Source organism: Corvus cornix, chromosome 2 (genome assembly GCF_000738735.6).
Source record: "Corvus cornix cornix isolate S_Up_H32 chromosome 2, ASM73873v5, whole genome shotgun sequence".
Taxonomy (NCBI): Eukaryota; Metazoa; Chordata; class Aves; order Passeriformes; family Corvidae; genus Corvus; species Corvus cornix.
In genome coordinates this window covers 71486788-71497322 of record NC_046333.1, presented here as the reverse complement: position 1 = coordinate 71497322, position 10535 = coordinate 71486788, and positions in this window count along the sequence as shown.

The window sequence follows — 10535 nt, the reverse complement described above, 5'->3', positions numbered from 1 at the left end:
ATATGTTCAGATGAAATGAAACAGTTTTGTAGGCCCTTAGGAAATGCTAATATGGAAGCAGCCATACAGGAGAAAAAAATCCATAGTTGGTCTGGAGACCAGGGACTAGGCTGAGCCCCCTGAAAAAGCAGCTCATATGATTGAAGTTAGCAGAATCTGGGGTATTTGCTTCTGTTCTCAATTTGATTTGACACAAATGCTTTCTAATTACTGCATTTAAGGTTGAAAGACTTGCCTGTGGAAGAGCCTGTGTTTTTTCCAGTTATTTCTTTCTTCAAAGTTATGCTCAGTGTGAGCCAGGCTAGCTGGTGTCTGGTCTGGAACTTCTACCCTGATCATAACGAGAATCAGGCCCAGGCCTCTCATGTCATTGGGCAGGGAACAAGCCCAGAGTGTGCATTTCTAAAGGCGATGCAGTGCTGTCCAGAAAGCTCAAATTATTTTTTTGTTTCAAGACTTCAATTAATTAAGACCATTCCTTAGGAGTTTTTATGCCAATCAGTGCACAATTTGCACTGTGTGCATACAAACCTCCCACTGAAAATTTGAGCTCTTTGCTGCACTGTGTAGGTACAAGAGAGTCTGTTAGAACAGAGACATCTGCAGCAGCATGTGGTTCAACAGCTCTTTATTTAGTTAAAGATATATGTAATAAATAAAATCCTTTTCTCCTGTCATGTTGCTTCTGAATTTGTTTTTGATATCTCCAGTAATATCCCTAGAAATTTCTGGATAGTGCTCTAAGAAAAGAAATGCCTGGATTAAAGGTAATTCAGTATAAATGACAGTGTTCGTCTGCAGGAGCTTCAAGAACAGAGACCAGAAATCTGTGTCAAGTTTGTCAGCTCTACCAGCGCCAGTGGCATGAATCGCCCCTTCTAATGGAACACTACATAATCCTTTGCATTGAACAATTAAGAGTGGCACTACTGGTGCTTTATTTCTCTACACTTGTCCAGCTTTTCTTCTTTCTTCTGTTTAAAGGAAGATGAAATTAATAATTTGAACACAAAATGTGAGCATCTTTACCACTGGTGTCTACCTTCTGAATCAATGTTTCTGAATGTTTCAGCTGAAGTGCAGGTAACAAATTCTTTGCTTTTTTTTAATGCAGATCTGAATTAGTTTTAAGAGCAGAATTTATGGGAATAGAAAATAAATAAATAAATAAAGCAAATATTTGCTTGATTTTTAAAAGCAAGATTTTCCTTAACTAAACTATAGCATGGATTTAATATGAAGCACAGGTTAGTGGTGCATTTTCTGCATAGAGTCCCCACACCCTATGAAGAAAGTGAAAAGGGAAGGTAGTGACTTCCCCCCATGATGGTATTTTTTCTTTCCCTCTAACCCTGCTCAAAGAGGCATTGGTTGGTGGAGTGGGGCTGTAAACACGTAGGATGTGTAGGAAAATACAAGGTGAGTCAGCAGCTTGGAGAGCCACCAGCATTGGCAGAAGAAAGTCTTCAACAGTAGTCTCGTAAAGTGCAGTCCTGACATTGCCTCTGGGAATTTTGATGAATTATTTCCTGCAGCCTGACACACGAGTGTAAAGGAGACATATGCAGGGACTGACAGACATAGGTACATCCTGAAAGTGTACAAATTCTGTCAAAGTGAGTCCTGTACAACTATGTCACTGTGAGAATGTTGGGGAGGGAATCATTACAAACGTGAGCTCACAGCCTTCATGTAGGTTTTCTTGCCTTCCTACAAGTCAATTATCCCTGCTGAAGTTCTATTTGTAGCTCCTGATGTATTGTTGACCTTACCCCCACAGCTTACACGGCTAATTGTTTTTTTAATCTTTCCTCTAGATATTATTACAAAAAAGTATTTCTAAAGCACCAAATGAAACAATACAAAGCACAAGAGAAGGAATTGTCATCCTGGATATCTGACTAATTTCTTTAATGATGTTTCTTTTACTCTTTCAGAATAAGTTCCTTTCTTCAAAACACAAACCCAAGTGTTAAGATTGTCTCAGACTTGCATTCCTCTGATCACTGTTCAAGGAATTGCTAGATTTTATCTTCCTGCCTTTGACAAAAAGTGGCGAGTGCTTGCTTTTTGTATTGTCAGCTGAACTCAGAACTCAGAACTACAGTAAGCACTCGTAAATTTCAAAAATAATTGAAAGAGATGATGCTACTTTTTGATGGTTTTTCAGTATGCTCAATCCAGTTCATCCAATTCAAGGCACAGAAGATGGAGACTTTACTGAAGGAATCTATAACCATGAGGAAATAAGCACAGAAAGAATAAAAAAGTCCCTCAGTTATAGATGATACAAGATGAAGATCCAAATGATATCAACTGTGCTGTTATCTTCAGATACCCCATCTTTTATTTTCCTTGGGAATCATCATTTAATTGGCCGCACTGCCTTGAGAAGGTGAATGAAGGCAGGCTGGTATAACAAATAATGTTTGTATTGGGAAGTGCTGAGATGTGACGGAAGAAATTAATGGGCATAAGAAAAGGAAGAAGATAAAACAGAAAGATAAGGTATGTTCTTTTATTCCAGTATTTTTGCAGGTGTTTTTGGGGTTGGGACACCTGGAATAATAACTCATACAAATCTGTACGTGCTAGCTTCCAGAAAACATGACCAATGTTTGCGTCTTGTTTGTGTTTTTTTCTTCTTAATATCTGTTATATAAAAAGGAGTAGATGCAGAAGGATTCAATGGATTGCTGTTCCCTGGGAATGGACACAGTCAGGAATTCACAGAGACAAATTCATACACTGTTCTAGATGAGATTGTCTTTTACTCTCTCTCCTGTTTTCTTTTTAATTTCCTTCTGCTATGATAGCTATTCCTGTACAATGTGTGACAAATAGCTACTGATAATTAACTGCAGTTGTGGCAAAAAGGGAAAATGGAGACCAAACAAGATCACAGAATCGTAGAATGGTTTGGATTGGAAGAGACCTTAAAGATCATCTAGTGCCAACCCCCCTGCCATGGACAGGGACATCTCCCACTATATCATGTTGCTCAAGGCCTTGTCCAGCCTGGCCTTGAAGACTTCCAGGGATGGAGCATCCACACCTTCCCTGGGCAACCTTTTTTCAGTGTCTCACCACCCTCACAGTAAAGATTTTCTTCCTACTTTCCAACCTAAATTTCCCCTCCTTCAATTTGTGCCCACTACTCCTTGTTGTATCACTACAGTTCCTGATGAAGGGTCCCCTCCAGCTTCCCTGTAGGCCCCTTCAGATACTGGAAGTTTGCTATGAGGTCTGCATGCAACCTTCTCTTCTCCAGGCTGAACACCCCCAAATCAGATTGTCTTTGAAGGGAAGGTGCTCCAGTCCTCTAATCAGCTTTGTGTCCCTCCCAACAGTTCCATGTCCTTTAACGCTGAGGACCCCAGGGCTGGATGCAGCCTGGATACTCCAGGTGGGGTCTCACCAGAGCAGACTAGAGGGGGAGAATCACCTCCTTTGACCTGCTGGCCACACTGCTTTGGGTGAGGCCCAGGATTCCCTTGGCTTTCTGGGCTGTGAGCCCACACTGCCGGCTCATGTTGAGTTTTTCATCAGCCATCACCCCCAAGTCCTTCTCCACAGGGCTGCTCTAAAAATTTCTCAGCCTGTGGGTGTGCCTGGGATTGCCCTGACCCCTGTGCAGGACCCTGCACTTGGCTTTGTTGAACCTCAGGAGGTTTGCACAGGCACACCTCTCCAGCCTGTCCAGGTCCCTCTGGATGCCATCCCTTCCCTCCAGCTGTCGACACCCCACACAGCTTGGTGTTGTCAGTGAACTTGCCAAGGGTGCCCTCAGTCCCACTGTCCGTGTCACCAACAGGATGTTGAACAGTATCAGCCCCAGGACCAACCCCTGAGGGACACCACTGGTCACTGGTCTCCCTGTGGACAATGACCCGATGACTACAACTCTTTGTGTGCAGCCATCCAGCCAGTTCTTTTTCCCCAAGTGGTCCATCCATCAAATTCATATCTCCAGTTTGGAGACAAGGCTGTCACACAGGACAGTGTCAAGCACTTTGCATAAGTCCAGGTAGATTATGTCAGTTCCTTTGCCCCATCCACCAGTGCTGTAGCCCCATCCGAGAAGGTCACCAAATTCATCAAGCATGAGTTCCCCTTTGTAAAGCCACATTGGCTGTTACCAACCACCTCTTTGTTTTCCGTGGGCTTCAGTCTAGTTTCCAGGAGAATCTGCTCCGTAATCTTGCCTACCACAGAGGTGAGACTGACCAGTCTGTAGTTCCCCAGGTCTTCTACTTTCCAATTTTTAAAAATGGGAGTTTTATTTCCCTTTTTCCAGTCATCGGGGACTTTACCAGACTGCCACAATTTTTCAAAAATGAAAGATAATGGCTTAGCAATTTTGTCTGTCAGCTCCCTCAGGACCCACAGATGAATTTCATCAGGTGCCATGGACTTCTGCACATTCAGGTTCCTTAGATGGTCTCAGACCTGATCCTCTCCTACAGAGGGCTTAGGGTCTTCATTCTCCCATCCCTGCAGTTGCCTTTCCTGACTGGGCTGGACTGGCTAGAGCACTTGCCGTGGAATACTGAGGTGTAGAAGTCACTAAGAACCTCTTTCTCTTTGTCCAGGGTAGCCACATCTCCCATTTCCTTCCGTAGAGGGCCTACATTATGCCTCGTCTTCCTTTTGTTGGCAACATATCTATAGAAGCCCTTCCTGTAATCCTTGATATTGCTGGCCAGGTTCAATTCTAACTGGGCCTTGGCTTCCCTAACCTTATCCCTAGCTTCCCATACAGTTATCCTGTATACTTCCCAGGCCACCTGCCCTTGTTTCAACCTTCTAAAAACTTTGTTCACTCTGAGTTTGCTCAGCAGCTCCTTATCCCTCCGTGAAGGCCTCCTGACATTTTTGCACCATTTTCTCCTTGTTGGGGTGGATTGCTTCCCAAGACATCCAAATGAGAAAAAAACTGTAGGAGGATATGAAGAGTGAGAGTCAGATTGGCAAGCAGAGTAGCCTGAACGGGCAAGTCAACCCAAATAACAGCTTTTCCTTTTTCCTAACAATTTTGATGCAAGTACAATTTACTGTGTGACAATAATTCACTCAGCTTTTCCTGTCTTACAGTAACATTCAAGACATCTCTTTCTCCACTCTCTTCTGTCAGCCACAGAAGAAAGGAGAAAAAGTAACATATTCTGCTTTCTGGAGTCCACAAAATAAATGATAGCAGAATGATTTGTTGTCATGTTCTTTAAGAGAGGATTTAGAAAAGCATTTCATACTATCATTACATTTGCTCATTAGATCTTCGATGGGACTGTTTGCCTTTTTGAATATTTCAGGCCAGTTTGTGCCTCTATGATACTATACAAGACTCTTGTCATAAATACCACAGAGTTTTGGTATTCTTGCCAAAAACACTCTGTTCTAATCAGAGCTAAATACCTTCGGAAAGCTTCAGAACTTTGCTGGAAGAGCTTCAAAGTGGGGATGTGTGCTTAAAACATACCAGCTCTTTAAACACTGTTGACCCCTCGGTTGGTTATTCCATCTAATTTTTTTGCATTAGACAATGCCAATTCCATGAAACTGGAGATTTTACATAAGGTCAGGAGTGTGGAAGGAGCAAAGGATTCTGATCACAGCTGAACTGCATCTTCTGAAGCTTTATTATCCTCCTGAACTAAACAAAAAAGTAACTGCTCTTCAAAAAATGAAAGATAAACCATGCTAAAGGGAGTGTACATCTCTAATTCTCCTGGTCTTTACCTAAGTTGAGAGAGTGCAGTGTTCCCCTCTAGAATGAAAATGATGCATTTCTAGTCATCTGACTGCAAATCAATGATGAGTGCTTACAATGAAAGGACAAAACCTCTCTTAAACAAAAGGATGATAGGCTGGTAGTTATGCAAAATGAAGGGTCACAGCAATCTAGTAGTAATTCCTTCTTTAATTTCAAAGCCAAAAATAATTGGACACTTCTTGCCCTCATTTGTACCTGCGCAAATCCTGTTATTTCCAGCAAGGCTTTACAAAGAAGACAAAACTTATCCCTTACAAATTAAGAAATGAACACATAATGAGAAAGAAATCGGTTGCCTTCCATTTCCCAAGGTATTCATTTTTCACTGATGAAAATTTTCTGCAGTCTTGTATTTTATGTCTATCCAGGATTAGAATCTGGATGACAGGCTGTAGCTATGCTGTTGCAGCAAACAGTCCATTTGGTTGTGTTTAGGTGTTTGATTTGGTACTAGTTTCTTACTGTCCTGGAAGCTGGGAAACATATTAATATCCTCAAAGTGCAGGAGGTGTCCAAAATAATATTTTGGTTTCCATTCTGTGCTGAAATATGAAGATAATTGGATGCAGAGGTATTGTTCCTGGGAGAATCTGGGACAGTATTTGAGACTGGGACTGTGAAAACTGAACATCCTAGTTTCAGTTTTGGCATTGAGCAGGACGCTGTGAGACTCCTGTTATTTTAAATTACAGCCAGCTGTGACCAGCCAAAAAATTAGCTGGATCTCATAAGTACACTGAAGCACTGAATGGACTACTGAACACTTCCCCCAGCTCCAATGAAAGGAATAGAAATTACAGGTGCACAGTATCTTATGGATAAGACCCTACTGGGCAATTTGTGAACTCACTTATGCTAGCGTGGAATCCCTGAAGGAAATTTAATGCTCTGAATTCACATTATGCTGGTCAAAGAGGCTGATTAACAGTACACAAAAGGGCAGGGCTTCAGATACTGATTTAAGGGACCAAAGCATCACACACACAAAAAGAAAAACAAGAAACAAAAAGAGGCACCCCAGGTGAGACAGTTGTACTTTTTGAAATCATGCAAACACTTAATGGGACTACGTGGTATTTTTTCAAGTTGTAATTTCATCTTCACTATTATTACAGCCCTTGTAAAGGAACGATGGTCTGCTGCCTACAAAAAAATGTTCTCTCTAAATAGCAATTGCTTCTTTGCATTGAATCCTTAACCCTGTGTCATATAATTGCTGAAAGAGACTGAAAAATTTTAACATATTTGAAAGCAAATATAATACAACTGTCTTTTGAAGAAAAATGTATTTCACTAATATTAGTAATTGCATGTTTATTACAGCTTTCTCTGCCAAGATAAGGAGGCAAATTGTACACAGCCTAGTTTTAAATTACCTAATGCTGAACAATCTTTTTTTTCTGTCTATCATAATTTTGCCCAAAATTAGAGCACAATTTACAATTTCATTCCTTCATCTGCATTGTTTTGCTATCAAGTGAAATTCCAAATATTCTATGGTGAAGCTTTTAATTTCTTCTGTTGTTTTTTTCTTACTTTTGTGTTGTGTTATTGACATTTTTAATTTAAGCTTACAAAAAGAGCAAAGCAAATACTTTACTGGGAAGCGTAGTATGGCTCATCCACGTGCACTATAAACTGACAGCTGCATTGTAGTCATCTAAATGTTGAGGAAATGCTGATCTTGAGATAATACTTTTTTTTTTCTACATGTAGAGCTTTAAAAGCAAAATATACCACAGTGTTAATTGTCTCTGCTGCAAAAATCCATGATGACAGAAAAATATAACTAACTTCTGAAGTTTCAGTGCAAGTAAAACTTCTCAGACAGGTTTTCAGTAGTGTTTTAACTGTGTTTTGAAGGTGTTTTCTTCCATACCACCATCATCAGTTATGGGTTGGGGTTTTTTTTAATTCACACATTTTATATTTTTATTTAATGAAAAGTGTCTTATTAGTGATTTTTATAACAGATTTCATTTGTAGGAAATCAGGAAGTGATGTTGGTTTCTTCAATACTTGATTTAGTTTAGACTTGTTGATCCTATAAAGATCAACAGACCTGAAATACTGAAATACTCTTGTTATCATAAAACCTTCAGTGTATGGCCCATTCTTCTGGAGTACAGGCCTTCATTTTGTCTACTGCTTCCCAGTACAATAGGCCTCTGTGGCACTCAAGAATCTGATAAAGTTGAGTAGGAGAGAATTTGAATTGGGAATGTAGCCTCAAAGTCACCTATAGCTCATTTCTGTCCAGCACATTCATACTTTCATATTTTGAATAGTATATATCTAAAGTGTATGCAATGAGTACTCTCTTTATCTATCCAGAGTCCTTTGTGGACATTATCAAGGAAATGTTTTTTCCTATAAAAATTTTGGAAAGCAAGGCAAACATTTAGCAGAAAATAACATACTGTTGTATTTTACTATAACCTGGGATTTATAATGGTGACAGTAAAAAGGATGTAAAACTACCTTTTTTCACTTTCAAATGGCATCACAATGTACGTATTTTTTCAATATTGAACATGAAAGAATATTTTAAGCATGCTATGTTATCAAAACTGCTTAAATAATTTTAGAGTGCATCTGTAATAGAAGGTTGTACTTAAAGACCATTATTATTACATTATTGAAAGGTTATTTATCTCCAAGTGTTTCAAATATTTCTGTATGAGCAACATGTATCTCAGATGTTGAGCAAACGCTTTGATTAACAGCTGTATATTGGTAAGTAGTTCCTGAGGTAATTTGATATCCTGGGGAATAAATGCACAGTGAAACAGACTAAATCAGATTAGGGAATTATTTACCTACCAACCATTAGCACACAGCAGTTTCTGAAGCTGTGATCTGCAGTTAGCTTGGTGTAAATCAGTTTATTGACTTGTATGCATGTTTAGAGACTATTTTAATACTGGTTTTGAATGTTTCCTGTAACAGTGCTGAAGTCTGATAAATGTCTCCTTTCTCAATCTTTTGCTGTATCAGTGTAGCTGGGAAAGAATTGGTGAGGCCCAACTAAAGAACCAGCAACAGAGATGAGGTCTGTGTGTACTGAGTGCTGCAGTTATGATTTAAGCACAGAGTATTACTTGATCATATGTGCACTGGTTTGCAATACAATGGTTTGGTTTGGTTTGGTTTGGTTTGGTTTGGTTTTTTTAAAATTTTTGATCATTTCACTAGAGATGTCTGTGTCAGACAAAGAATGTTACTGTACTAATTTTTCAGCATCTTATAGCCTTGAATGTATTAGACTTGTAAAGACACAGAAAAAACTTGGCAAGTGTGAAGGCCAAATTACATGTTCTGAAGATATAATTTTAAAAACTATGTGGAATTATACAAAAACGTATAGCTTTGGTATGAGAAAACTTCATGGGTTGTTAATTGCTTACAATTGCAAGATAATTTCTCGTCTGTTTGACTTAGAGTTATCAATATGATTATTAGTGCAGATTTTTAGTGTAATTATTTTTTCTATAGCTCCAAGACTGTGTCTGTCTTTTCCATGAGAGGATTCTATTTAGATTGTGCAAAATGTAGAATTCAAAGAGATTCAACAAGACATTAACAAAACACTGTGTGGGAGGTACAGAAAAACATTTTTTATTCATTTTGAAAATGTACAGGGCTATTATGTGTCTCTAAACCCTTCAGCTATTTTGTACCTTTTTCTGAAGTTATATTTTCCTGCAGCTGGTGCACTAAAATTGTGCCTTTGAAGGGTCCTTGAGTCCTTTCTTAATTTGCTTATTTTGCAGGGGACTTATTCTTTGAGGAGATGAGAGCATGCTACTCATCTCTCCTGTTGGTTGTGTGAAGTCACAAATTCACAGCAGAGATAACTTTGCATTGCTTGCAGGATCCAGAATATGTTTTACACTCTGATATGAGATCTGCTGTGACTGTGCAGCTGATGCACCAAGGGAGGGATGTTTTCATATTACACATTGGAATTAAACCAAAGTATTGCAATTACCCAGACCCTAGCAAAGACTACAGAACTTATAAATCAGAATATTCATTACAGCTGGCTTCTGACCCCATTTTCTTTTCTGATGAGCTGATTTTCAGCCCATGTTTTCTGCTAACCCTCTTTAACCTTAAGAATTCAGATGACCTATGACTCTATTTTTGATGTCTGAAAAATAAGCCACATAGCTTTCCTTTTTACCTCTAAATATGAAGACTGGAATTCTGAGGGGACCGCATTGTATTTTCCTGCTTATAGAAAAGGGTTTGGATTATTGTTATGAGGAGGAGGGGGGAAAAAAAGGAAATCCAAGTACGACGAAAAATAGTACCTTCTAAATATATGGTAGGAAAACAGAATAATAAAAAGCAACTGAGATACATGGCCCTTAATAGCAAAATAATTTAAGTTACTAACTCTGTGAACAAGCCATGAAAGAAACATGTTTATGCCATGTTAAGAGATTTCAGCAGATTGTTCAGGGATCACCTACTTGAAATAAAGAGAACTTTAAAGGTCTGAGTTCTCACTGTCCTCACCAAACTAACATCCCCTGTCAGAAACAGAAACCGGATTTTGTATGACAAAATACTCATTCAGATACACAATTTTCTGGTAAGGTTATGTTTGGAGAGTTCAAGTAATGGTCTAAGGGCTCCTTTTGTTTTGAGATGGGATTGTTTCTGTCTAAAATAGAAATCTAGTTTGCTTTAGGGATCTTCAATCTGGAGGCAACAAAACCATTTCAGTGGTATTTATTCTTTTTTAGTTGTATTT